At 35.9% G+C, this 7120-nt stretch overlaps 1 long non-coding RNA gene across 1 annotated transcript; it reads right to left on the bottom strand.

Moving 5' to 3' along the window:
- Nucleotides 1–1678: 1678 nt before the first annotated feature.
- On the bottom strand, nt 1679–2859 carry LOC132858267 (uncharacterized). Its single transcript, XR_009649623.1, has 3 exons — nt 2582–2859; nt 2362–2480; nt 1679–2095 (listed from the first exon to the last, which is right to left on the bottom strand). It is a non-coding gene; the product is annotated as an uncharacterized LOC132858267 (long non-coding RNA).
- Between the last annotated feature and the right edge of the window lie 4261 nt (nt 2860–7120).

Here is a 7120-nt window from a genome sequence, read left to right as displayed (position 1 = left end):
GCTATAGGCAGCAAACAGTTGGAGCAAGCTGGGTGAGCTAGGATGAGTGGCTAGGTGAAGCAGGCAATGTGACTTAAGTTGTGGTGCTAAAGGTAAATAGGTACAATAGATTTACATTTACATTTACAGCATTTGGCCTTATCCAGAGCGACGTACATAAGTGCTTAAATCTCTAACATTGAATACATTAATGCTGGCTCACTAGGTTACATACTTAAGATACCATGAGTTTAAAACATTTGTTCAAAGTTACAATGAAAAAGTGTAAAAGTTTTTCTTTCTTTTTTTTTTTTTTTTAAATGCAAAAAACAGGGAAAGAAATGCTAGTTGAAGTGTTTCCTGAATAAGTAGGTCTTCAACCGCCGCTTGAAAATAGCCAGTGACTCAGCTGTCCGGACCTCTAGGGGAAGTTCATTCCACCACCATGGTGCCAGAACAGAGAAGAGTCTTGTAGTATACTTGCCTCTTACCCTGAGAGATGGTGGAACCAGTCGAGCAGTGGTGGTAGATCGGAGGGTGCGGGGTGCAGTGCGCGGAGTGATGAGGGCTTTTAGGTAAGAGGGAGCTGGTCCATTTTTGGCTTTGTAGGCCAGCATCAGTGTTTTGAATCTGATGCGTGCAGCTACCGGAAGCCAGTGGAGGGATCGCAGCAGCAGGGTGGTATGTGAGAACTTTGGCATGTTGAAAACAAGCCGGGCAGCTGCATTTTGGATCATTTGCAGAGGACGGATTGCATTCATAGGTAGACCTGCCAGCAGTGTGTTGGAAGTTAGGTAGGTAAATGAACCTCCTTATAAAGCACAAATTGGCATAAGGCAATCATTTTGGTCCAAATCTAATAGCATTGTCTTAGAAATAACCATATAAGTGCATTCATTAGGGCTAACACTTTTTAAATGATACTGAATTGAAAATTTCTTATCCTATATAATTATATAACTTCTATATACTGTATACTATATATAACTTTAATTTGCCCATACGAATATTAATGTGCAGCCTAAGCATATTAGACATTTTACTTTTGTTGTTTAGCATCCGATCCAGCAGTGAATGCCCTAAAAGTTTTAAATGTCCTCTTGACCCATCACTAAATGAAGCTAATGATACAAAAAGAGTGGGGTGGTATTTGAAAATATTGTGTACGAATTGTGTGACATCTGAGATTCATTCAAACATAATTTTTCAAAATTAGTGTTAGCCCTATCATATAAACATATGATTTTGTGCTAATATAATAATAATATCTAATAACAATAACTGCACTAATAACTAAATAAAATAAATAAAATAAAAACATTCACCAGGACAGATGCATGGGCCACTGTACACTGTTGATTAAAACAACTACTTTACTTTTCCTTTACTCTTGTAAGATATTTGATATTATATTATATATTATATTATACTAACAATTACAATAATTACTGCACTGATAACTTAGTCTGTAGATCTCAGTTATTTGAACTAATATAGTGCAATATGTGTGTTTTTTATTATGCATTACAATTTAGTATTCAAATAAAGGACTGATAAATTTTGTTTAATCAATTTATTTATTTATTGTATGTTTGTTTTATGCTATATTGCAGAATTTAATTATGATTTTTATACAAAAAAGGCAAAATACCCACCATGCATACTGACTACCTGTCAGCAAAAATATAGTGCATTTTTTTTATTTGTTTTTTCTTTGAAATCTCCAATCCTCATCTCAGGTTTCTTTACTGTAAGGTAAGACAGGGATTTTTCTTGAAAACAAGCTATTCTGGTGTGTGACTGTCGTGTAGAACAAGCCCATCACTCCACGAGAAGATCAGCAGCCAGCTTGGTTGCTCCATTGTGTCAGCACTCCTCTCCCACTGCTGAGCCGGTGCAGGTTCACTGTCTTCATCTTGATTGGAACGATAAGCATTTCCAGCGTAAACCTCAGTGCTATGCCATGTAGATAAAGGTGTTAATGTCTGACTGATTCAATCTGCTCCTTGATCATCATCTTCTGAGGAAGGAACATGTTTTTCAAGATCTCCACCTGCTTGGTCTGCAGCTGGGCATTTGTGATCTTTCGCATCTTCATAATTTGAATAATGGCCTCCTAGAAGTCAATAGAGAGAAACATGAATCAGTGCAACACAGCAAAACTCTTAGTGAAAGAGAGCTCCAAAACTGGATATTTCTAAGGGCTGTAGCCTTTCTCTGGTCCAGCTAGCTGCAAAATAATGTATAATAATGTATGCGATTGTCAAAAACTACAACGATGTGTGTCAAATTCTTTGCTGGTTCATACATGGTTAACTCATCATGAATGTCCAGTTCATGTAATAGTTATATTAGTAGTATAGTATAATAATTATTACATACCTGTGTTCTTAATATTCTTAGTTGAACGATGCCCTCATTCTCCTCCTCTCTCATTCACTCTGTAGTCAGCTGTAGGTAAACACCTTTATAACAGTCTCAGTTACTTTGCACTGTTCTTGCTATAAGAAATTACAAGGGGGGAATCATTTCTTTTGTTGTCAACATATTTAATTTTAACATATCCACATCCCAAAACTTGTCAAACCACACAAATACATACATAAATACAACTCCTTAAGACTTCCATGAGCATAGGCTTCGGTATATACAGTAGCAAACGGGCAATTAAGACTATTACAGGTGAGATCAGAAACAGTCCAGTAAACAGAAAAACGGTCTTATCTGAAGATGAACAAGAAGGCGTTGGATGTTAAGGCCCGTGGCATAGAATCCAACTAAATCCCAGAGAGAGTTTCTTCAGCCAAGTAAGCAGCATATCTGTCCATTACACATAGTCCCAGCAGATGAGCAAAATAATCCTCTTTGAGCAGGAAAACAATAAATGACCATCACCACAGAGCATGAGGTAGCTTCAAACATGATCTCTCATTTTACTCTTCAACTTCCTGTTTTACCCCCTATGTGCCCCCCTAGTGGACAGGATGAACTGTTAACAAAACTGCGTTAAACCCTGTGAAAAGCAGTGACTGTTACACCTTGATAGTGTTTACTCGATGTTACATTTATGACATTTGGTAGACGTCCTATTTCAGAGCTACATACATTTTATCTCAGTTTTTTTTTTAATCTCAGGGTTAAGGACTTTGCTCAGGGAGCCAGTAGGGGCAGTATGGTGGACCTGAGGCACAACCACGAGATTGGTATGTATTCCAACATATATACATACATATATATATATACATAGATGTCACCTTGGGGTCCTAAAAATGAGTCAAAACCGCCGCCATCTTTGTACAGTGCTCTTGTACTTCAAATGCATGGACGATGCCGGACTTCTGTGCTGCGTTTGGAAGTTCATACGAAAGAAATATAAAAAACAGACAGCAAGGGATTTCATTTCACAGTAATGAGAATGTGTTTTATGATACTGAATGTTAGGAAATTATATTTCTGGTTCCGTTGGTTTGTTTCAGTCCTTGGTTAACGAGCACAGCTAATCCATGCTAGTTACCCATTAGTTTTTGACAGTTAGGAAAACCGACAATGTTTGTAGATTCCGAAGCTCTAAATAAGGACATTAAAAATTGACCCATGCTTTTTTTGCTTAAAGGTGAAGACCCAACTTTATGTATGTTTTGTAAGATTCCCTGTCAAACATATTTTATTAGATTGTCCTGGACTTAACACAAGCAGAATGCTCTTTTATCAAGTTACTTCACTTAAGGACATATTTAATGACATTATGCCTGAAAAGTGTTTGGATCTGCATGCATCTTGGGACTGAGAGTAATGCAATTTCAATTCTCTGTATGTACTGTACATGTGGAAGATTGATAATAAAGAAAACTTGAACTTGATTTTTTTTATCTTATGTTATTTAAAAAAAAAAAAAAGTATAATATGACTTGCTGTTTATATTTGTTTTGTTTTTGTTGTATTTATATGATATTTGTGTTTTTGTAATGGAATTTTTGCCATAAAAATAGCTTTTGATTGCTGACATGGCATTAAATAAAATAATCAGAATCTGAATCTGTTTGTAGATTCCCAAGTGATAAACAGAGACTTCAGTCATGGACAAGTTGCAGGGATACTAAACACTTTTTTTTTAAATGGTTAACTCAGCTGACAGTCCTGGAAGGATGTCACCAGTTAGGTTGGCAGTTCAGCCTCAAAGTCAAACTTTTTTTTTTTTTTTTTTGTTTATGTGACTTTAGTCCATACTTATTTAATGTTGCAAAAGTATTGCGGGAAAAGAATAAATAAAAGATTGAACAGTCTTTAGCACCTCAGCTATCTAACTTTCACATTATGTTCCTCTCAAATTTGTGATTTGCTTCCACCTGCAAAATGCTTTGTGTATCATATTTAATAAACCAATACAATTTAAATGTTTAAATGAACATGTATAGTCACACCATTGTAGCAGTGTTGCATGCAGTAGGCTATAAGGTAAGTAGTGATTGTTCATTTGAAGTTTACTCAAGTGGAAGAATGTAAGTAATAAACTTACACCTACTAGCACTATGCATTATATTGTGAAAAAGTAGATTATCTTAATATCAAAACCTTAAATTTTCTCTGGACTTAATGATAAATACATGTCTGACCTTTGGAACGACCAAAAAAAAAAACTAGAAAATGGCATTCATGACCATTTATGGTGATTTTATTTCTTTGCCCACATTGAGGCTAATGCATTAAGAGGAGGGGGTCCCCCGTACCAAGATGGCGGCTCAGTTGACGCATTCGTTTTAATGTACTGCCGTATAACAAGGCGACATCTAGTGTATATACAGTATCTATGGTATTCCAAGTCCTTAACCACCGAGCCATCACATCCCCACACCTTGAACACAGCAATATCTATTGGCTTTTTCTGTAACTGCAACCTTTTTATTATTGTTATTTTTTTTAAGGGATTTTCAGTGTTTTCAGTTTATTCTGCTTTTATATACTAAAAACCCTGACAAAGTTATTGGTTTATTTATGTGTTCCCATTTCCTGTTACCTTTTAGTTCTTAAAAAATATTGATATTTCAACTAAACATCTAAAAAATGTAAATAACTATATCCATCAACACACCTTTTAGTTTTTAAAGATAATTAAAATAAATATTTATCACATTGATATATTTGTGTGCTTTTTATTATGCATTACAATTTAGTATTCAAATAAAGGACTGATAAATTTTGTTTAATCTATTTATTTATTTATTTATTTATTTATTTGTTTTGTTGTATGTATGTTTGTTTTATGCTATATTGCAGAATTTAATTATAATTTTCTTTCGTTCTTAGCTGCGTCTTTAACGACGTACTACACAGCACATAAATACAGCAGCTTTAGCAGAATAAGATGACTAGAAATAACAGGGTCGACCAGCTCATTTTCCCCCTCTATCATCACCCATCTCATTAAAAAGTAAAAAGTGCACATATGACTCAAATTTCCAACTGTCTTTGGAAATTTTTATTTATGTTTTTTGATCCCTGACAGTGTTGTAAGATCTTTGTTTTATTTCCAAATAGCATTTGTGACAATGTCTATTCATTCATTCATTCATTTTCTACCGCTTATCCGAACTACCTCGGGTCACGGGGAGCCTGTGCCTATCTCAGGCGTCATCGGGCATCAAGGCAGGTTACACCCTGGACGGAGTGCCAACCCATCGCAGGGCACACACACACTCTCATTCACTCACACAATCACACACTAGGGACAATTTTCCAGAGATGCCAATCAACCTACCATGCATGTCTTTGGACCGGGGGAGGAAACCGGAGTACCCGGAGGAAACCCCCGAGGCACGGGGAGAACATGCAAACTCCACACACACAAGGTGGAGGCGGGAATCGAACCCCGACCCTGGAGGTGTGAGGCGAACGCGCTAACCACTAAGCCACCGTGCCCCCTGACAATGTCTAAATTTTGAATATTTTTACACATAATGTACTTATGTTCACATGGGATTTTAACACAAATGATTTATTTTCACATGTGAGACATGTGGCTTCATGCATTGATGTGATTTTTTCCCACATGAATTATGAATAATTATCACATGCATGTTTTTTTTTTTAATATCTAATCACATTTTATTTACATAATCACATATGAAAAAATATATATTGTCAGGACTCAGACCGGACTTTGGCCACGTGCCTTTTGTTTATGTTTTGTGTCACATGTCTGCCCTGCCCTTGTCTCTTCCTGCCTGCTTCTGTACACCTGTTCCTTATGTCTAATCATGATTTAGTATTTAGTTGAGCCACGTTGCCTTAAGCAGTGCAGAATCCTCTGTTGTCTTTTGCTGTTTTGTCCTGTTGTTGTCGTCCTGTCTCAAGTCTGTGTCTCTGTTTCGTGTTTTTTTTTTTAAGTTAATAAATCCCGTTTATTTTAGCTGCCCTGCATTTTGGTCTTTTATCCCCATGCAGTGACATATATGATTTTTGTATGCAAAATTCACATATTTGAGTAAAAATTATGAAACCGGCTGTTAATTGCACAGGAAACACCAGCTTCACTCAAATCTATGGTTGAAGTACCCACAAAACATTTTTTTTAGAAAAAAACTTACCACTCACCAAAGTCGTATTAGTTATTTTAGACATGAATCTTGGTGGAGTTTAATATTTTATGGAATCAAATGATCAAATATCTCACTACAGTACCATGCTTTTAGTCCTGTGTGTTAGGATGGCTACTCTTTATGATGATATATGGTAGATTGTTGGGTAAAACATGACAACGTTCACATTACATGGCACCCAATTTGGTGAACAAAAGTATAAGGTCCGATAGTCCTACAGTAATTAACAGTTAATATATAATTCAGTTCAATTTATTTTGCTTTTAAAGTGCTTTTAGAAACTGAGACAGAAACAGAGTAGAAACTGAAAAGTTTCAAATTAAATTACTATTTATCTCTAACATCTATCCCTAACGAGCAAGCCTGCAGGGATGGTGGCAAGGAAAAACTCTCTGAGATGATATGTGAAAGAAACCTTGAGAAAAATTAGACTCAGAAGGGAACTCATCCTCAATCTAAATGTAAATAATGCCCTTTCTTCAACGGTTTATAGTCCCAAAATGCATTTTTCTTTATGTATCTTAACTTCTTTCACTTGTTTGTTT

This window comes from Tachysurus vachellii, chromosome 15 (assembly GCF_030014155.1).
Source record: "Tachysurus vachellii isolate PV-2020 chromosome 15, HZAU_Pvac_v1, whole genome shotgun sequence".
Taxonomy (NCBI): domain Eukaryota; kingdom Metazoa; phylum Chordata; class Actinopteri; order Siluriformes; family Bagridae; genus Tachysurus; species Tachysurus vachellii.
The sequence above is the reverse complement of the archived record's forward strand: the minus strand, read 5'-3'. Positions and strand labels throughout refer to the sequence as shown.